Raw genomic sequence first — 22,305 nt, 5'->3', positions numbered from 1 at the left:
CTCCAGCCTGGGACCAGCAACATCCATCTCGTGCACTGTTACCATCCGTAACAACCTTCACTTCTCTTTCCCTTCTGCCCGCCTCAGTAAATGCCCAGAGTGGGTTACTGCTGGCAGATACAACTGCACTCTCTGTTGTCTTTACAGACGTGAAATATGTGCTGCTATGTTTGCAATTATGAATGCTTAAATGAAATCTTAATTGCAAGAAAAAATATTTTCAGTCATATTTACATTACCAAGAATGAGTAATGAAAATTCATATTGTCAGATGTCAGAGGTTTTGTTGTTGCTGTTGTTACTTTTTTCTTGAGAGTAATAACTGAAGCTATTTATACAAAAAATTCACACTACATTGTCTCTTTTGCTCCATTATTTTTGGCAACACAAAGCCAACAAGCTAAGCTCAGCCTTAGCCACAAAAGAGTTAATTTAAAGAATAACAGTGGGAGCCATGCTCTTCTCAAAGGGATATTTATTTGGTTTTAAAGAACTCGTTCTTCATGCAAAGAAAATGAAGGTTGGAACCAGAAGAGAAACATCTGCCTCCTCCAAAGTTATGAGAAACTGTGTTGCACATTCCTAACCTTTCTCCTGTCCTTTTGGCTAAAAATCAATTACTTTTTTTTTAAGGTAATATACACATCTGGGCAACTGGGCAACCAGCAAATAAAAATCACTCTTCAGAACTAAACACAAATAAGATTAGCTAAAAAAGAAAGGGTAGGATGTATTGACATGTCTGGGAAGAAATATTTTCAGTTACCAGACAGAATTCTTTCTGATCCTTTCTGGTCTTCAAGATCTGAAGAAGGTAATGCATGACTGCAGCAGACAACTAATGGCTTTTTTTTCTTTGAAACACTTTTGACATACCTCCTCCTTCCATTTCTCTACACGAAAATGCTTAGCAAAATGTGTGTTCCTTTGAGATTGCCATTTATCTTATCAAAAGAAGCAAAAACGGAGATTTAAAATGATTATCCCTTTCTGATAGGACACTGGAGGTGCACATGTCACCCTCAGTCCCACCAACACAGGCCTGAGCCTTGGGAGATTTGGGCTGATGTGTCCAAGAAGTCAGATATGACACACGAAACGCAGAGGAAACTGGGCATGAGCTGAAATATGGGTTACTAAATTGTACAGCCCTGGAAATTTTGGCAGGGAAAAAGTAGAAAAAAAGATAGGGCAAAACTACACAATTGTCAAGAAATTCTAGTATATCCAAAATGTATTACCAGAATATTTTTTATGCTTTGAATAATACAAACTGATGGATTTTTTCATTTAATGAAACTGCTTCTCCATTATTTTTTTCAGCCTTCTTTCCTAACTGTCTGCTTATTTACAGGCGGTCTTCCTGACTGGCTGAATTCAACTGTAAAAACATCAGACTAAAGCACTTAAAGACACCAAATAATGCTTCTGAGCACAGGTAGCTTTACAGAGTCCAGAAGGAAATGGCTGAAAGCTAAAATGTTTGGTTTATTCTGCAGGAGTGGGGCATAATGAAAACAGATGGAAACAATTTGGATGGCAAGCTTCTCTTATACATCTCAACATCTCCCTAACCTCAGCATTCACCTTGAGTACAAATTGCCCCAGCAACTTGCAGCCCCGGATTAAGAAACTATTGCTTATTTAAATACAGATTTGCTGGGGATATCCACAGGAAATTTGAGGAGCTACTTACTGAATGCAGACCATTGTTTGCATTACAGTAGCACTCAGAAGATGCCAGCAAATCAAGCACAGCATGCACGGTACTGTACAAATTTTGGAGGTACCCTCCCTAGCTCAAATTGCCATCGTTTTCCACTATTACTGCACTTCCAAAGTGTTAGGAGTTCCTTCGGAGTTCCTGTTGGGTTGAAAAAATCTACTTTTTACCCTGAAGCTGTCCTAGCCCCTAGAAATGGGGGCTGGAGCAGCCGGGCAGCTGCGGGCACAGAGGTGAGCGTGACTGGCCCAAGGTCAGACAGGCGATCTGTGCCTGAGCCAGGAGTAAATCCACGTCTCTGGCACCAAAGCCCATGTCACAACTGAACCCAGCCTTTCTCTCTGATCTTGCTTCTCCCTTGCTCACATAAATATTTGCATGGCTAGAATGAAACCACATTGCATTTTTTCCCCTTAGGAAAAACAACAAGTACTTAAAATATTCCTGTACCTTCCCCCCCTCCTTTTCAAGGAGTCGGAGGGGGGAATATATTTTTATTTTTCTTGGCAAGGAAGAAAAGGAGAAGGCCCAGGTGGAGTCAGGCTCCCCTAGACCCCTTTGTTCTCCAGCTCAGCCTGCATTGCCATCACTGCTGGACAGCACGGGCACAGCCACAGCAACTTGAAATCCCAGCTCAGGTGAGGGCAGCAGCAGCATGGAGATGTTTGTAAGCGAGTCAGCTGAGCATTTCCATGGGAACGCTGCATAATCCATGCTGGAATACCTGGGCTGGGTTGCCTGAAGTCGACCCAGGTCTGGTTACAGTGCAAGCACACACTGGGTGCATGAAGCAGGATCCTCACAGGGGCTGAACGTGATTAACCCAGGCCTCTCTGTCCTGTGAACAAACTACTCCCTTCACAAACCGGGTCATCTCTGGCTCTGTCAGAAGAATTTCACCTGCTTGTGCCAGCAGTGCTCTCGGCTCCAAGAAAAGCACCACAACTTGTTCACATCCTCACACAGCAGCAAACCTCCCCACTGGGCGCCGGGCCCAGCAGGCCGCTCTCTGGGGACGATGGCAGGCTCCTCTCTGGGGACAATGGCAGGTCCCTCTCTGGGGATGAGAGCAGGCAACTCTCTGGGGACGATGGCAGGCCACTTTTAGGGGACAATGGCTGCTGACTGCCACAGCCATCACCCCGTCCCCTCGCTGTGCGGTGAGGCACGAGGGCAGCTTCACGCTTGCCGGCCTGCAAGGGTGCAAAATGAGGAGGGGAAGGCGTGTGTGTCTTCAATATGTTTGCCCATTTTGAGTCTTTATTCCTAACATGTGTTTCTCCTTTCATGCAAAACGTGGCTCTTCTGTTTTCTGTCTCCTTGATTTCATTTTAAAGCGCAGTATTTTTATGGCATGAGGAGATAAAGATACGAGGAGGGGAGGGAAAGTGGTACAAAAAGCAATTAAGTCTGGTGGCTGGTTATTGTAATGCACGAAGAAACAACCAAAACCATTCCTTTGAAAAAGGGGCCACTTCTTCTGCTGATATGCACTGGGTTTTCACAGCTCCCATTAACATGACTGGAAACTATCCAGGTAAAACTCTTGTCTCAGTCAAAGATTAGGCTATCGTGTCTGAGATGAATGGAAACTTTTCAAAGGAAGAACCAGCATCATTCCTGGATCCATCTACCCTTGTCAGCCATTTATTTAACCCATATTTGTGCTCCAAACTTCTTGTATTAATACAGGAAGGCTCATAACTGAGGCAATAAACTGCTTTAATGAGCTTTACTGAGCACATCTATTCCAAAAGGCCGAGCAGGAACAAGTACAGGGAGAGTCTAGAAGTTCTGCCCTGGAGTGAATGGATCTCATGGCTTGGCCTTTAGGAAAAAATGTTGGAGGTTTCCAAGCGCAGGAAGCTCGCATCTGCCAGTTGATCCAAGCCCTGGGGTAGTATATGGCACAACGCTTTGAGCTGCTGTGTGCATCTGATCCTGTAGAAGTCCCCCCATTTTGAATTAAACCAGTTTTGGCGGAAATAGAAAATTCCCAGCCCCCCAAAAAATTGTATGAACTGTGCATCATACGGAGGAACTCAAACTGCAAAATGTGTTTGGCTTTTTCCAGGGAAAGCGCTGTTGCCTGGGCGTGTGTGCGATATCGCATGCCTCCGCAGCACAGATTCCTCTTGCCCAGCTGCAGGCAGCTCCCCCAGAGAGCACACACCTGTATCTGCACTTCTAACTCTGCCTGCCCCAGCCCCTGACACCTTGACTTACCTTCACAGTGTGCCAAGCCATCCTGCCTCCATCGGGGCAGGAGGACAGCAGCCCTGCCACCAGTGCTTCCCCAAGAGGTGGCACCAAGCACCTCTTGGTGCTCCGAAATCACCCTGAGCCAGGGGTCTGCTGGCACAGAACTTAACGCGAGCTGGGACTATTTTCTGTACTAATTTCTGTCATAATGTTAAAACAAACTATTTCCGGACTGCAATTATTGCACCTCATAGAGGAATGTTAAGATGCTGAAATTAAGAAAATGCTTGAGTGCGTTTAATTGCTAGCAGATACCTTTAAACTTGCGGTTAGGAAACTGCCAGCCGTTCCTGAAGCGTGTGCCCCACCATTCAGTTTCACGCCGAAGCATTTGCAGAATCTGCTGATCCATAAAATGTACCATTGGAGAAGGTTTGTTTTGGCAGAGGTCTCAGTTTTGTCCAGCAAACTAATGGTGTCCGTTAACACACCATTACATACATCGTTAACATACTTGGCAACTGGGATTTCCCCTCAAGAATAAAGAAATCGTGTGTAAATCATAATTATTGTCCGCCTGGCAGTATCAATCATCACATACAAGGCACTTGTTCTCATTCTCCACCCACAAAACGTTCTCTGCTCTGTCTTTGCACATGGCGTTTATTAGGAAATCACCAACCAAGCCCCGTGCCCCGTTAGTTTACAGGGTCCCCACCAGGAACGCAGAGCCACTGAGAAACAGTTTCCATCAGGCTAATAACAATCTACAGCATGATGAATAACAGGCAGGGATTATCTAGGGAGCGGTCCTTGCCCTTAACATGCAATTCTTCCCAACAGCCACTAAACCTGTTTCTTTCGCTCTGTAGAAGTCTTGGGAAAACAAACAAATGCAAATTAAGTAATGACTAAAAAGCCTCCTCTGTAACCTAGGGGAACGGCGGTGATGGGCATGCACTCCCCTTCCTGGTTTTTGAACACTCTTCCCTGTATTATTCCAGGTCCTGTTCAGCTGGGCAGATATAGATCCAGCTTTGTTTTCTTTATTTAGACTGTAGGCTCTTTTTGGGTACCTTTGGGGCAACCTTGCAAAGCTGGCTCTTTTTACAGCAGGGCTCAGCACCAGATTTTTAAAGGAGTTCAGCTCCCCACCGTGGCACCCAAGTTGCTCTCTGGGCTTTCAGCAGAGCTCAGGGCTGGTGCTCTGAAGCTTTTCTGAGAGCCCGGCTCCACGAAAGGCGTCCAAGAGGTGACAATGAAAACTGGTCCTTCTTTAGGGGTGTATGCAGGAGGTTTTGGTCCCTGCTCTCAGAACAGAAAGCTGGAACTGGTGGGTGAGATGTCATTCCTTGAGCTGACGCATCTAATTACGTAACAAAGATTTTCTCACACCCCAAATCACTCTCAAACCTGCAGCAAGAGAGATTGGCACTACAAACAAGGAAAAAAATTGAACTGTGCAGCTTGTACAAACCAGGGAATCCCACTCGCTGCAGTTTTTCAGGAACAGGACAGAGAAGCAACGTCAGACACCTCCTAGAGCTGACACGGCGGTGGGGCTGCGATGGTCTGGCTAACCTCAAGTTCCTGTTTTCTAGGATTTGATCATTTCCACTCTCTAATAGGAAACGGCATTATTTTCAAATGGGCGAGTCACCGCCTCGCTCCTCCTTTACTCGCCAGAGGGGACAGATCAGCATTCACAATATGCTACGAAACAGCGTTCACAGCATGTGCCTGCCAGACCCTGGCCTTCACGGAGGAAGGTGAAGGAACCTGAATTCACCATCTCTGCCACCTGTGCATTTCTTAGGAGAGAAGCTCCCACCCGAATTCACTCTCCCCCCCCTGCACCTCTCCTCGCAGCGCAATGGTAGGAAGTTGGACACAGTACCTAGTTAGGAAAACAAAACAAGGAACAGGGAATTTACACTAGAAAGATAAAATCTCTTTCACTTTTGCAGCTTGAGAGTCTCATGACAGTAAAGAATATATTTTTTTCTGCGTTTGCATTTACACTTCATCTCTGACTCCTTCCCAATACTCCCACCCTGTAGTGCTTATACAGAGACTCCAACTGTAGTCTGTAGTATTTTCAGGCCTTGCTGGAAGTCTGCAGTCTATTTTCCAAGCTCGTAAATCTCAAGAGAAGTGTTTCATTATTCTGTCCAGGCAGTGTGGAATATCTGAGCCATAGATCCTCACGGATGTTTCATTTCTGGGCCATTCCACAGACAGGCAACATTTTGCATTTCAGAAGTGCCCTTAAATTCTTTCACCAGCCCATTCCTCTTCAAACAAGTTGGAACTGAAAATTACTCTTTCAAGTCCAGAACGATAAATTGCAACCTCCACATTCCTGCCTGAGGGGAGCATTTTTCCTCTTCTCTTCAAGCATTTTGACTTGTAGGTAGAGGAGGACAAAAGCCATGCCCTCCTCCAGCAAATTCAGGACACCAGGAGCTGAAGAGAACAGCTTTTACAGAGATCTGTAGTGCTTAGGAGTACAGCGCATGGTCTTCTTCAACAAAAAGCAGCATTGCTCCTGGCACCTTCATCCATTCGTGTACAGATCTAAATTAGCCTTGTGTTTGGTAGTTCAGGACTATCTCACCTAGGCACATGAGTTGGTGAGATCCTTTAATACTTTTATGTATGTGCAAAGAATATTACATCAGCTTTGTTATTAAGCCATCTGGAAAATGTAAGCTGCATTTTAGGAGTGACTGTATGAATTCAAGAGTCTGTCCAAATGCACTACATTTCCAAACTATTCTCACTTAAGCAAACAAAGGAGACAAGCAAAATAATACCTCTGAGAAAAAAAGCTCTTGTTCCTGACCTAAAAATCATGGGGATTGTGGCTTTGGGCAAAGAAGTCCAACAAGTTGGTGCAGAAGCCAGACTCCTCGTTGCATTGCCTGAAGAAAGTGGAGATGCAGCAATTTGCAGTGCCATTTCACTCAAAAAGGAAGCCAGGGAGACAAGCATCCGCTTCTATGTCCTTTCTGCAGAGCTTCTGTCAGAAGAAGCAAAGTAAGGGCAAGCTGAGTTACTCCATTTGGACAAATAATCAAGAAATGGATGAAGATGTGCCTCACCGCCTCACCTTTTCAATGTGCCTTTGAAGAGAAGGGTAGGTCTACACTGAAAGATGAAGTCTTTGGCCTTAAGTAATGAATGAAAACATAACTGATAATTCAAACCTGCCATGGGGCAAGTTTGAAGGATGGTTGTCCCAAATGGTTTCATCATGTTCAAAAGCTACTGCCAGGAACATGGATATTTTTTTCCTATGCTTGTTGGTTGCTCTGCATTTAAAACATCTCTGTATGTTTGTTTTTCTTCCTGTCTCTTGTGGTTGCTTTGTAAACATCTGGGCCGGTTTTTTAGTCCTTTGTACAAGAAGTGTGTGTGTGTGTTAGTTTTGCCAGCAGCTCTTATGTAATGTTTGTGGGGATGAAGGAATTGGTTAAACCAGCTCCTTAAAAAAGGCCACCCCAACCCAAACCAATTATGGGAATATCTCATGAAATGTCCTCTTCCCCCTTCCATAACACATCATCAGTTTTCCCAATTAGCTCAAAAACAGAGCCCTCCCTTTCGGTAGCAATTACTCATTATGACATCTACTTCTTGCAATCCCAGCTTTTTGCTGAGTTTCGTGGCAGTTTTGTGTCACCAAAGGACACCTATGCAGCTCCAGTCTAAAGGAATTGATTCATCTGTAGTGCACAGAGGAATACGTTTCCCAAGAATGAGGTCCATATATATCTTCCTCACTAGTAGGCAACACCCTAACTCAGCATAAAAATGTTAGCTCCTCCTAGTAGCATAAGAGCAAAACTTTAAACAGCCAGAAAATAAATTGTTCAACCATTTTTTCCTGCAACAGATATGAAGGGTTATTTGACAGTCAAGATCCTAATTCTTTAAAATTCCTTTTAAACTCCTTTGAAAGTCCCAGCAGCTAGATAGCTGGAAGTTGCCTCTCCCCCAGTAAGTGAAGAGCTTCAGAGCTTTTAAGACCAAACGAAACATTTTGTCTGTCAAAATCTACTTTCCTGTACAATCCACACCATAGATTTTCACCCAACAATTCCCGCTGCAAACTGAAGAATTTTGGTTGATCTGTCACTAGCTTCCAACCAAAACCTGCTTTGACTGGGACCTCCCATGTTGGTGCAGAGATCCAGCCCATCGTGCCCTGCACCCCTCTGCTGATCTCTGTCCCCTGTTTGAGATGAGATCTGCATCATTTCCTACCCAAGCTGAGAGCCAACCTCTGTTGGGAGGTTAAAGTGAGCTCGAATGTTAAGCAGGACCGCTTGCCTCTTTCCCCTCATACCCCAAATGGAGCAAAAGAAGAGGAGAAGATAGATATAATGGGAGGAGACTGGGATAAGAGATTGGGATGCTGGGACAGAAAACTCTGCAGGAGAAGGTAAGCTGAACACACCAAGAGCAGAGGTGTTACGGTACTATATGGCTTATATGTTAAAATTCCTTAATGGGCTCCTCTTTTTAGGAAAAAAAGAAATCTTATTTCATAGGCTTTCATGATTACAGGCAGCCCCCCCAACCCTACACTGCCACATTTAAAAATACCCCCACAAAACTCAATCTTCTTAATTTGCTTTCTCACAAATTGGAACAAGCTGCACTTTCTAAACAAATATTGTCTGTTTTTTCCCTTCCCAACAACTGAGTTCATGTAACATATTATCTGAACCAAATGGGTTTACAGTTTCCCACTCTTATTCCCTCACCAGTAAGACGACCACAGCAAAGAGAGACCACATTCAATACCAGCAGTGCACCTACAGAAGAATGTGAATAAATGCAGTTTACTCCACCTGGAATAAAGATCTTGTGTCTTTCTCCCCATATTTTATTTACAAATAGACCATTTATCAGTACCCGATACAGCCCTGCTTCTCAGGAGTTTACCATACTTCCATTTTGCACCCACATCCCAAGCATTAGCCAGACAAGTGCACTTTTAGGGAAAGGACAGGATTTTTACATGGCCTGATCTCAGAGGACAGGTGTGGGCACACAGGGCTCTGAGACAAACCAATGGTTATCCAGGTACAGCCGCCCTTCAGGCAGCACAGCATTTTGCGTCTTTGCTCTCTCCCTATGTCTGTGGTTGCAAGTTTGTCTAGATACATGAAGAAGAAAGCAAAACAAGGAGAAAAAAATGTTTCACCAAGAAAATGTTATATCAGGAAGGAAAATGATAGAACGTGTCAGTCCTGACCTGATCTTCCTTGAGGTCACACAACATCTTGAGCTTTGTTCTACGTCATCATGCGGTGAAAGAGATCAGTTCTGGTGCTGCTTTCTCCGATTATGTCCATTTCTAAACCCAAAGAAAAAACAAAGAAACAAAAGTAGGGTTATAGTTTGGACTTTGTATTCATAATACAGAAGTTTTAATAAGAGAAAAATGCTCTTTCCACTAGAAACGTGATTATCTATCCCTTAAAAACTCCAAAAGAAGCATCCCATGATCTTTCATAGGCTGCATCCAAAGATCCCAGAGGCTTGATTCTTTCCTCTGACATTCATTTACAGCATACATATCTAGTATAAACCAGACCAACCCTTCACCTGAATCTCTCTCTGCACAGGGAAGAGCCTGGCGTTTCCTTCCATAACACACACAAAAGTCTGAGAGCAATGGAATCTGTAGGAAAATAAGGCTGCAACCAATATCCTAGCCAACAAACAGGGGATGCCAATAAAAGACTATATGACTTCTGAGAATAAAAACACATCATCTACCAAAAGGGATGTAAAAGCATATTGGCAAAGACCACACAAGACTAAGACAGCAAATATTGCAAGAGAACAACCCCACCCACAATGCCTTGTCTTGTTCATACCACAGATGTCTGCAGGTGAGAGTGACAAACATACTGTTGTAACTCCGATGATGGAGATTCTCACCCTGTTTTAAAAAACCTTGGATGATAAACATAAAGGCTGGCAAACATCCCATCAGTGACCCCTGCAGAACTCCAACCCCAGGTAGCAGAAGGTTAGAAAAACATCCCTTTACAATCACTGGCTAAGGCTGATCTGATAAACAACCATTACTTTCCATACTGAAGGTACATGACAAATCCAGAACTGCAGGCTGGTTTGATGATGACTTGATCTGGTCACAAACTGCTGCATCACTTGGGAGAAAAAGGAAGAAAGTAAGAAGGAAAGAAAGAGAGAAAGAGAAAAAAAATGAGAGAATGAGAGAGAGGAAAAAAAAGAAAGAGAGAGAGAAAGAGAGAAAGAGAGAAAGAGAGAAAGAGAGAAAGAGAGAAAGAGAGAAAGAGAGAAAGAGAGAAAGAGAGAAAGAGAGAAAGAGAGAAAGAGAGAAAGAGAGAAAGAGAGAAAGGAAGGAAGGAAGGAAGGAAGGAAGGAAGGAAGGAAGGAAGGAAGGAAGGAAGGAAGGAAGGAAGGAAGGAAGGAAGGAAGGAAGGAAGGAAAGGAAGGAAAGGAAGGAAGGAAGGAAGGAAGGAAGGAAGGAAGGAAGGAAGGAAGGAAGGAAGGAAGGAAGGAAGGAAGGAAGGAAGGAAGGAAGGAAGGAAGGAAGGAAGGAAGGAAGGAAGGAAGAAAGAGAGAGAGAGAAAGAGAGAGAGAAAGAAGAAAGAAAGAAAGAAAGAAAGAAAGAAAGAAAGAAAGAAAGAAAGAAAGAAAGAAAGAAAGAAAGAAAGAAAGAAAGAAAGAAAGAAAGAAAGAAAGAAAGAAGGAAAGAAGGAAGGAAGGAAGGAAGGAAGGAAGGAAGGAAGGAAGGAAGGAAAGAAGGAAAGAAGGAAAGAAAGAAAGAAAGAAAGAAAGAAAGAAAGAAAGAAAGAAAGAAAGAAAGAAAGAAAGAAAGAAAGAAAGAAGGAAAGAAGGAAGGAAAGAAGGAAAGAAGGAAAGAAGGAAAGAAGGAAAGAAGGAAAGAAAGAAAGAAAGAAAGAAAGAAAGAAAGAAAGAAAGAAAGAAAGAAAGAAAAAGAAAAGAAAGAAGCTATCAAAAGGGCTAAATATAAAGCAAACAAGAAAAATGTTAAAATAATCAGGATTTTATAGAATAATAAAATAGAATAATTTTATAGAATAAATAATCAGAATAAAATAAACAGGAAATTAAAGAGCTGCTAAAACTGAAGAATTGAGGGTTGAAGAGTGATGGTCAAAAATGCAAAGCAATTGTCCTGCATATTGGCCACAGGGGGTCACAGCTCAGCAGTATGATGCACAAGAATCATGAGGAGGTATACAGACAAGTGCCCAGTTGCAACAGTAAAATGCCAGCTCTTCTGCTTGTGTTTCCAGATTTGACAATATCTGGAGGAACTGTAGATTTCATTTTTGTCCACCTCTGAAGCTTTCCAGAACAGAACAAACATTGCTTGTTCAGGGTCTGGAGTATGTCTACAGCTCCAGAAATGAAAAGAAATGAAATGGGTCCAGAGCTAAGGGAATAAGATTTCCAAGTTTGCTAGTGGGAGAAGAATTATGAAATTCCAAAATGTAATGCTTCTAAGCTTACTTTTAGGCTGAAACGTGAATTTCAATAATTTCCCGTAACAACCAATTACAGGTTATTTTAGAAAAAAAAATAATCTTTAATTGGATCTTTTGTACAAAAACTCTGTTCCCACAGTAGAGCTTGGTTTATCGAGCGCCAAGTGACTGCTGAACTAAACACGTGGATTATGATGAGAGGTCTGACTCAATAACTTGCCAAAGCTGATCGTATTAGCACGATTCTTTCACACACTGCGGACCCCAGGCACGGCCTCAAATGTTCGCAAAGAGACCCAGCACCTGGGGACAGCTCACACAGAGCCATTCACACGGACACAGCTTCTTTTCTCCTGATGGAGACACCAGGCCTCTGCTAATCCTCCACCATCCAGCGTGGCTCTCTGAGTCACTCCTGATTTACACGGGCGCATCTTTGGCCAAGAAACATCATGACCGTGCAGTGTAACGAAACGAATCTGGCCAGAGGTAACTGAATAAAACATGACTTCAGACAGAGTCCCTCTTGGCTTTGCACTGTCACGCAGCCAAGGCTACAGCCTGTAGCTGCATGAGGTGCATAGCTGAGATAAACAACCACTGGTGACACTCTAGGCCAGCTGAGGTAATAAATGAACATTGACCTCCATCACTATCTCAGATGAGTGGAAAATATTGGCTCAGTTGGCAACAAGTTTCCACGAGCTGACTTAGAATAACAGCCCATGCCCTGCCTTTTCTGTGTTTTCCATCAGATTTTTGAATAGCTTTTTGTTCCAGAAAACCTTTAAGCCACGTAACGTGCACAGAGCTCCAAGCCAGCCAAGCCAGAGCTCGGGTCAGGAATGCTCTGACCTTGATACAGGGCAGATAAGGTGGCTGGAGATTACTATTATTTGTTCCATGCCAAAACTAATCCTTCATGCTGTGCTTGCAAGGCAGGAACTTGGTGATAAGCAATGTTTATGTGAAGTGCAAAAGGCTTTAATGTGAGGGTACAAATGGTGATTGGCACCTTTGTCTGATCCAGCACAGATGAGCTCCAGTGAGCTGGGAGGAATCGCTGCAAGACAGCTTGCCAAGAGGGGCACGATGTGCTCTCTGATGCTGTGGAAAGCCCAGCACGTGGATTTCCTGTTGATACCTGCTCTGGCACTCGGCAGCTGCAAAGCGATCAGTCACAGGCAAACTGCCCCCAGCCTGCAAAACAGGAGGTTAAACAGGTGGAGAGCTCAGCGAGGAGACAGGTGCACATGCACAAAAAGGGGAAAAAACACGCTGGAGGGTAAGGAGGGGAGCTCTGTTTGCCTCCCGCCAGAAACCTGCATGTCTCTGAAACCAAACCAAGCCAGGAATTACTTTTCCACGCTGCAGTCTGATCTGCCTCTTTTCCTTTTTAGCCTCTCTTCCTCAAACCAGATACCAACTGCTGAAACACCAGCTTAGCCTAGACAAGCCTCCTGAGAAGTCACGCTGTCCCCCTGCCCTAAATGCCAAGCAGGACTGTGCAGAAGGGACACACATGCTCTGCTGATGCTCACCTGCTGCGCGTATTGAGGTCTGCAAGCCAGGCAGTGGAAGAGTAAGGCCATTCAGAAGCAGCCAGACCTAGCTGGAGGGGTAAAAAGGCAGCCCATATCAAGAGAGCTGCAAAATGGTGTACCAGACACTGCAATATCAATGTGAGTAGTCCCGTACAAAGAGGCCTTTGAGATGAAAGAGCCAGGGTAGAGAATTACTCAAACACGGACCAAAGTGTCTTTCCAATTCCCAGGCAGCCCTTCAGATATTAAAAATGGATGGGGTTTGCCTACAGGCTCATGGATTAGATGAGAGTTTCACTACATGGATAAGTTCAAGGACTACCTGGCCATATGCTCATACCTGCTCTGTGTAAAGCATTTATGCTACAGCGGTTGCCTAAACTGGATTCTGTGCCTGCCTTTTCTAAAATCTGTCAAGGATGGGAACATTTCCTGCAGATCGGGGCTTTCTTCTCATTCTGAAACCACAGAAACACAAATGTGAGCTTCCTTGGCACAGTTTCTTGGTTTGCCTCGCAGGAGATGGAGTAACCAAAGCAAATGAATCAGGAGCAAGATGAGTAAGTACATATCTATCCAGTTGAAAGCCATCTTAGAAAGCTGTTGGAGGGCAAAAAAGTACATTCTCCTGTATTGAATCAGGACATTACAACTACAAAGTGTTCCAAGCTAAACACATCCAAAAACTGTTTGACTCATGTTTCACATTTAATTCTATATCTCCGAAAAAGTTTACAAAAGCAAAGCTCGTCTGGACTAAACAACTGAACTGAATGAGGCACGTGACATTAGCTCAGGCTTCTCTGGCCAGCTTTCTAAATGAAGTGTTTGGAAATAAGAGAAACACATAGATTTGGGAGTGGGATGGATAAGAGATTTAGTTTCGCCTTTTATAACAGAGTCCTGTGTAAATCCAAAGGAGCCTGCAAAGTTTCAACAAGACATGCATTAAAAGCAGCAGCAGCTCTGTCCACATATAATAGAATTATTAAAAGCAAGGCAAAAGAGAAAGATTCAGCTCATTGCTGGAGGGCTGCCCAAAAGCCCACAGCTGTGATGTAGTGTTTGGACTTGAATCGTGTTAACAGGGCAATATAAATCTGCAGAGAGCAAGACAAAGTCTAAAGAGAGCAGACCTAGCCAAGAAGCCCCAAAACCTGGTCAGATTCAAGTGGTAGGTAGTTCAAAAGGGAAGTACTCAAAAACCTATTTCTATAGTGTATAACGCTGGCTGTGCTCATAGTTTATTCCGAAGGTCACACACACTTCATGGTACCAGGGGAGCAAAATTTGAGTAATCAAGAGAATGGCATAGCAAAGTGCACTATAAAGACTTCATTTCCCTCACAGGTTCTACAAGGGGCAGTTCAGCTATTGGCAGTGATGATGTTATTTCTAATGTAAATATTTCACTTTCAGCACAGCTGAACTGGGAGGGATTATAGCAAGTAATGAATGAACCTCCAAATACCTCTCCAAGCCAAAAAAACAAGTGATGGCATGCAGAACTGAATCCTTCCAATCATGGAGAAAGAGATGGAGAGGATTTTGCATGACTTTTAGTAATTGCTACTTCCAAAACTGCCAGTGATGCCTTTTCCCACCCCTCTGTGGTCAAGGCAATTATTCTTCCAGGTTCTCACTCTTGGCCTGCACCTTCATTGTCAAGTCAATGGAGGAATGACAACATCCACCAGCTGCCTGGACAGTATCCAGCCTGGATTATTACAATGAGCTTGCATGAGAAACAGGATTAGAAAAGCAGTGAAAGTCTACTGATAAAGCTGCCCCATTTGTTTTGATTCAAGATATTAAGGTTGTTCAGTAAATACCTTGATACATGGGAGACTTCCCTGCACCCTGAACAGCTCCGTGGCATTTGATTAGCTTCTGCTTTATTGCAAAATCTGATAGCTGGAGGGTGATAGCTAGGTCAGATTCAGTGAAGGTTTTCTAGGTTTAGTATCTGTATTATTTTTTCCTTGGTGTACAAAGTATTCCTAGACATGATGGGGAAGGAAAGTGCTTTGTGTGGGATCTCTCTGTTTAATTTGTGGCATATCATAATGTTCCTGTTCCTTGTAACAACATAAGCTAGTATTTATACTCCCTTAAATAAGGTTGAACCAGATGGGTTTGCATATTCACAAGTCTAGCAATGAAATATTCATTGTCGTAATTGCTTATATCACATCCATTTTGGTAAAAAGCTCTCCGGAGTATTCTTAGAAAAACTAAAAAGACCACCCTGTGCTGAAAATGCAGGGGAACGTTTGCGCACACTAATTTCAGCTTGACGAATTTATGAATGAAATGGTGCAGCGTGACTGTTCATCCTCGAGTATGCAGAGAAGAGCAGAGAACATCCCCAGTGAGCAAGGACTTTCCTTTAGAGCCGCAGGTCGACCTGTCCACTGAGTTCGTAAAGGATCCGTCCAAAAGAATAACCAATACTGCTCGCATCGGCGGAGAAGGGCACGCTAAAAGCTCTGAGACGGAAGGGCCACTTCAGGAAGGTGACAAATGGCAGAGTAGCAGGCAATGCAGTCTTACTTGCTATCATTATCATAATATGCCTGCCTCCCTGGCCTGCTTCAATAACTTCTGTGGTTTCGCTGATATCACGCACAGGCAGACCCTCAACTTGGGAACTACTCTTGTCTGTTCTCTTCTTCTGCCTTGTTCTTATTTGTTTGCAAGCCCTTAGGAAAACGAATTCCGAGGAAAATCTGGACAGTCAGATGTGGAGAAAAGAAGATAGGCAGGAGAAGCCCATTTTGAAGAAAACCAAAGACGGTGCTTGGCTGACCCAAAACCCTGGGGTAGGAATCTGCCAGGGCTCGCAGTTACAGGCCATTTTTGTGAGAGAGCAGGGAGATTTTCTGCTGTCTTCTGAAGCAAGGAGTTTTATGATCTGGAGGATCCTGTGATTGATGTGGGGTTTGTTCCGATGGAAGAAAAAGAAAATAATCTTTGGCTTCAGCCTTGTTTTTGGACATGAGGCTGGTGAAAAACTGAAGCAGTGATCACAAACTGTTCCCTGTTCTGAGAGGAATAATGAGTGTAAAAAACACAATCCCAAGTGCCAAGCAAAATGGCTAAGGTTAACATTATTTGTCATTACAAATGCAGAAAGAATACCAGCTGCCACCAGCTCTGTGCAAGGATGTGAAATCCATATTTCTTGTACCTTTTTCTGTTTTGACAACTAGAAATAATATTTTTTAATTGCTAGATCAACCTAAAAAGTTATGGCAATGAAACCTTAAAGGGATTCGCAGTCAGAATGACCAGCGCAGAGGCAGGGATTTGTCTGCAGCTCCTCACACCAGCTTTGACCATCCCTGCGGATCCTGGGCCAGGTCCTGACCTCACTCAGATCCCTGGAAATCCAAGCCATTTCAGTGGGGCCGTGGGGCTGTGAGATCAGGATTTGGCTGGTTACGCTGGCTGAGCTGTGGCAGGTGGGCACTTGCCAAAGAACTTTGTAATGGGTCGTGTAAACACCAGGGCTGCTCACAACAATTATGTAACCTGCAGTTACACAGCTTTATAGAAGGGCTTACAAAAGGCAATGGTCTCCATGGTTCTCCGTCTCCACCCTTGTGCCATCACAGATCATCACACAGATCCTGCGCTACGTCCACCCCTTCTGAGCACAGGTGGTGCTGCTTTGGAAATCACAGATGAGAACTCCATCTCCTTGCCCAAAGAGCAGTGCAATAGTAATTAGTGTTATTAGTGCAATAATAAGGAGCAAGCCCGGAGTGAAGCAGCTCTCCTGATGACACACTCAGTTCTCTCCCTTTCCAACTCCTCACCTCACGTCTACGTCTCCCTCCTGGCCAGGAAGGAGATGCCTGGTTTGGGAAGAGTGCTCAGCTCTGGACTGTCTAGGGTCAGCTCAGCTCAGCCCAAGACAGCAACTTTCTTCTTAGGTTTATGACCCCTTAAGTCAAGGTGATAACCAACCCTAAGAGAGGCCAGAATTCAAACAGTGCTTTACTCTGAGAGAAAACTGTCCACAATGCTTAAAGTTTTGTCTTGCTCCTCACCATTTGGCATACTTCAAGGAACATGACCATCTTGTAATATACTAAAAGATTTATTTCTAATATGAAACCCATATTTAGCATTGGTTTGGCAGTGATAGGAAGGAAACCACAGACAGCTGGCAAAGATTAAGTGTTAGTTGCTTGATAAACCTGGAGTTGCTAAGACTTCCAACTTTCCTACTGAATCTGCTGCCATCCAGAGCCAAATGCTTGAGAAGGGTGCCTTTGGATGGGCAGCGTTTTGTTCTTCACATCTGAGCTGCATGAATACCAACAAGAGATGCATGTCTCTCTGAAACAGATGTATTTCTATTAAAAAGAAGGAAAAAAAAAAACGCTATAGTTTCTCTAACATTCTCATTGTCAGGCTCTTGGTAACAGATTTAGCTTCATCAGACATACACTTCTTAATCCATTTAGACATAAATATTGCAAACACAGTAGCTCACTGTTTCCTGGAATGATTTCGCTGTCTTGAACTTCCACTATTTGAAAAACGAAAATTGGGACTCTTTTTCCACTGAATGTCAAAAGCTGTTTACTGACCAGCATTCCACTACGCTCTCAGGGAAGTGCAAGGGATTCAGGTTCATGATGCTGCCACCTGAATGTTTGTGGTGCTAAATTTGAGTTAGATAGCCCAAATTACCAAATTCACTTCCAATGACTCACCGAAATCTTTCAGCTTTAAAATCCTATTTGCCTAATAGTTGTGCTAGTAAAATGCTGGCACCCAAATCTTTCCACAAAGCTAACATGAGAGGCTTTTGAACACAGGCCAACCCAAATTCATTGTGGAATTTGAAATAATATCCATAAGGATTTTTTCCAATTTGCTCAGTTCTAGTCACCATTTCTTACTAACACATCATCTGACTTGAAGCAGAAACGAAGACTCTTTAAAATGTCTTGCAATTATTCATTTATGAAGTGTGGGACAGAACAGTGAAAATTGAGATTGCCTTAAAAATGTCACTGCAGGTGTCTTGACGATCTTCATTCCCTACCATGTATTCCCAGCAAAGGCTTGTGCTGTCACCCCAGCTCCATGAAGAATCGCCTCCTCAGCCTTGGGAGCTCCAAGCATCCAAGCTTCAGGACACTTTCTCCTTCTACAACTCCCCAGAAAATCATTTGGTTTAAAGAATACCAAAAAAACAATACCAACCACATTCTTAAGTCTGGCCTTTTGTTTTATATAGCTCACATGGCTTGTAGTTTAAGCTGTAATTTAAAAATCCCTGTAAGTTTGAGAACAACAAACTTTTACTTCCAAAAGCCAAAAATGCCACGGAATCACTTGATCCCAGGAGAGGGTGCTTTAAGGAAAACAGCTCCCTAAGCGGAAAAGGAGACCCTAGCAATAGTACTGAAGTGCAACCATGACATTTCGTAATTGGGACTTTATGTGCCTTTCTCCATTTAAGTGACAAAGCAGATTTACTGCATCCGAAGTCACTTTAGCAGCCGACTGCCACCAAGCAAACATGACTGAACAAAATCCATCTTAAGAGACGTGGGAGGTTCCTAACAGAGCATATTGTTTGCTTGTCATGGGAGAAACACTTCAGAAAACAGGCTTATATTTAGCAAGTAATCTTGGATTTCACAGCTCTAAATGCAATTATATGCCAGATTTTTGACATCTAACCTTCCATTAAACTTCAGACACTACTAGCGTCATATGCCGAACTGCCTTTCAAACTAACCCTTGAAAAAATGACTGCCACTAAACAAACAGCTTGCTTTTCCTGGCCACGTTTCAAGTGGTTCCCATGAGAATGGAGATGCTTTGGGTTCATCCACAGCAGCTCATCTTCTCCGAAGGCCAGTGAGGAATTTTCCACACAGCACCAGTTTTGCACAGGAATCTACAGAAGGAAAATGAACTGAATGGACTGGGAGTTGTAAAGCTTTCAGACCAACTCCAGGTAGGCTCAGGAGGAAAGCAGATGTGACCGAACCTCATGGCTCAGGGATTTGGTGCCTCCGACAGTGCTAGGTCCCTGCATGTTTGGCGTGCCTGATTTCAGTGAGCAGAGAAGACTTCGCCTCCAGCAGCTGCCAAGACAGATGCAGCTAGCCAAATGAGGTTGGTCCATGGGCATCCGTCGTTGAGGTGCTTTTCCAACACAAAAAAATGTTCCTGTATTCTCTTGCAAACACTTCAGCCTTTGGCTCACTTCCCCACACACACTGCTCAGATGCCACTAAATTAGAAGGGAAAAATATAACTTGGAGAGCACATATAACAGAGGTAAAGAGATTAAGGAGTTTATCTGTCAACACTGGAGCCCAGATGCTTTAAAGTAGGACAAAAACCAGGAGATTGCGAGAGATGTTAATTATAAGCTCTTTTCTTCCCTTTAAAATTTAATTTAATAATATTTGTTAAAATTCCTTACTTTTCCTGTAGATTTTGGAGAGGGTTTAAAAAAAATACAGCACAGATTTCAAACTAAACATCAGTGCTTGCACAGGCCCAAGGAGGCTGGAGGCTGCTTCTCATGGTACTCACTTCCAGATTTACTTTGCACATCCAGTGCTCAGAGAGCAGAATTTTACAGAAATTTCTGTGTACGACTTCACTAGTACCAGAGCTTGGTCTCAGAAAGAAATTGAATTCCACTACTTTTCATCCTTGTCTCTCAGTGTCCATCCCTCACCTACTTCTAGGAGCACTGAAGTGATTCAGACAAGTTCCCCTCTTTTCTAGCACTCAATGTGCTAAAAGCATTTCACAGTTCACCTTGAATAATAATTGGCTCAAAACCAAGGGATCCAGCACAATAATTCAACTGAGACCAGATATTTTGATAGAGCAGTCATTAATGCTGTAAAAATACGATGCTACCTTCATCATTTAATGACCATGAACAAAACAGTTGAGATGTTAATGATTTTTTTTCATTGTAATGATTTTTTTTTTTAAACGAGCCAATTTTATTTCCTAACTCTAGATCTCAGTGTTAGTCTTCAAATGTGGGATGTGTAAAGAGAGACAAAGCTGTCTTGTGGTACCACTCTGTAGAGATGGACTATATGGAGGACAACATAAACCTTCCCTATGGACCCAGGTCTAGAAAAACGTTTTTTTTGTTTTTTTCCTGCATGATTTTCAAAAGGGTTTTAGATTTCTACACAGACAAGTCAAGACTGTCACCCAGTCGAGAACACTGAGATGGCTTAATGCTGTCAGTACAGCCTGTTGCTGATGGGATGGCCTAACACAGCACTTGTTGCACAGTTCATTGGGTCAACATTGTATGAGGCTTCATAAACAGACTGGTTCCTGCTGCCTGTAGCCCCAGTAATGGTTTATTTTATACAATTCAGCAATCATTATTAGGTAAGGTCTCACCACATTCCTCCACTAAGGGATAAAAAACACTTACCTGAATTAGGGACATATTTCTTCACAAGTTTAATATAAATCCTGTTGGCTCTATTAGCTGTTACAGAAACACGTTTCATTTTAGTATGTTTTTTGGCTCAAATGACCCTTTTCTTTCCAACTTTAGTGCCTTCCTGTCCTCATTTTATCGAATGAATAAAAATATTTCCTAAAATATGCTATTATTGTATCTTTAAAAAATAATAAATTTTTAAAGCTATTAAAATTCTTGGAAAATTTAACTGTATTCTCAGTCCTTTCCTCTTACTTTTGGATTTCCTTCCTGGTCCAATATTCTTTCCCATAATCCAGGCAACTTTACGCCTATTCTTGGGCATGGAAAGTTCCAAGACTCCGTATCATTGTCAGCAAAGATCCATGCCTGAGGTCCTCAGAAGCTAGCCAGCAGCAGTGATGAAAGATGCCTACAGAGACTCCCCAGTGTAGAGCGTCTACATTGGAAGAAGGGCCTATAAAAATGTACCTACACCTGAAGACATCTGCAGAAAGATGTGCTCTGCAAGGATGCTCTGACAGTAAAACACCTCTCGTTCTAGAGTATTTGTGTCAGCTCACATGTGGACCACACTGCTAACCTCTTAAAGAATGATTCCCATTAGCTGATGGTAACATTGAGACCAACAGGACTTACCAACGAGTCACAAGTAGTTCATAGATATTTATGAATTCAGGATTCATCCTCCCATAGAAATGTTCCATTCATAGAAGACAGTTTCTCTTCTTAATGACAATTCAGAGTAATTCTGTAACATCCCTCACATGTCTCTTAATGGAGTACCTTTAACTGGGCCAAAATCCCTCTTCCTTTGCTGTAAAGACAGCTGACATCTTGAGTTCATATGAGACACACTGTGCTTTCCCTGGCATACTCCTAGGCTTTACTTCATTATTTTATATTTATGCAACAGAAAAAAAAAAAAAAGAAAAAAAAAAAAGCTTATGCCATATGGACATGTTTGGTGTTGGGAAAAGCAACCAAGCTCTGTTGAAACCAATGGAGTCAAACTGGCATAAACTATTGTGTGCAAAGTTGCAGAGCAGTCATATGAACTCATAGTGAAGGCTGAAAGCTGAGCAACTAAACTGCTTTACGAGAAGTTTTGGATGGAGTACAAACACCCCTTTATGCGCTCTCATGCCTGATAAATCATTAGTTGGGGCAGCCTTTCACACGTGTACCACCGGAATGAATCTCAGTTTTTAAATCTACTGTTATTACAAAACACGACAATCCTTCTTGCCATCCCTAAACATGTCCATATGCTACAACGATTTCAAATTGAAGTGAAATAAGATCTTTGTAAAACTGCTACATCTCAGCCTTGCTCACTCTGTAAACTGTGACAAGTTAAAGCCATCTCAACACGGGAAATTGCTGTGATATTGTCAGAGCAGGGGTCAAATTTACCTTTCACATATTTGGTCTGTTGTAACTCGTTTGCTGTTCAAGGATCAGCTGTAGTCTGAGAAGATGCCAATGCCCACTTAGGATGTGGAATACATCCAAGCTTCTATGCACACTCCAGGCATGAAGGACAGCAGTGCAGGACCATGTCTCTGATGCCCACATGAAGAGAAAAGAGAGCCATTCTTCTCAAGAGCTGACGACAGAATGGGAAATAGGAGGATCTGTGTCTTTGAAAATGATGCCCCACGTTCAAGTCAAATCAGTACACTGGCTCCAGCCTTTTCTACCAGATGCATTAAAACAAACAAACAACAAAAAAACCTGGAACATTGTCCCCCGGACAAAGAACATCCTGTGAGTTGGAGCCACAGCACATCTGGGGGCCTGATGTTGCTGCTTAGTAATGCATGACCTGGGGACACTGTCATTTTGTGCTTA

At 43.0% G+C, this 22,305-nt stretch overlaps 1 long non-coding RNA gene across 1 annotated transcript in view; it reads right to left on the bottom strand.

Moving 5' to 3' along the window:
- Positions 1-21,935, bottom strand: part of LOC311440944 — a 226,292-nt gene extending 204,357 nt beyond the window's left edge. The window contains exons 1-2 of the long non-coding RNA XR_014695658.1: positions 21,868-21,935; positions 9,192-9,293 (exon numbers count right to left, since the gene is read on the bottom strand). This is a non-coding gene — a long non-coding RNA (uncharacterized lncRNA). The remainder of the gene's footprint in view (positions 1-9,191; positions 9,294-21,867) is intronic.
- Positions 21,936-22,305: the final 370 nt, after the last annotated feature.

Source organism: Aythya ferina, assembly GCF_964211825.1.
Source record: "Aythya ferina genome assembly, chromosome: 8".
NCBI classification, from domain to species: Eukaryota; Metazoa; Chordata; class Aves; order Anseriformes; family Anatidae; genus Aythya; species Aythya ferina.
This window is presented reverse-complemented; position numbering and strand designations above follow the sequence as displayed.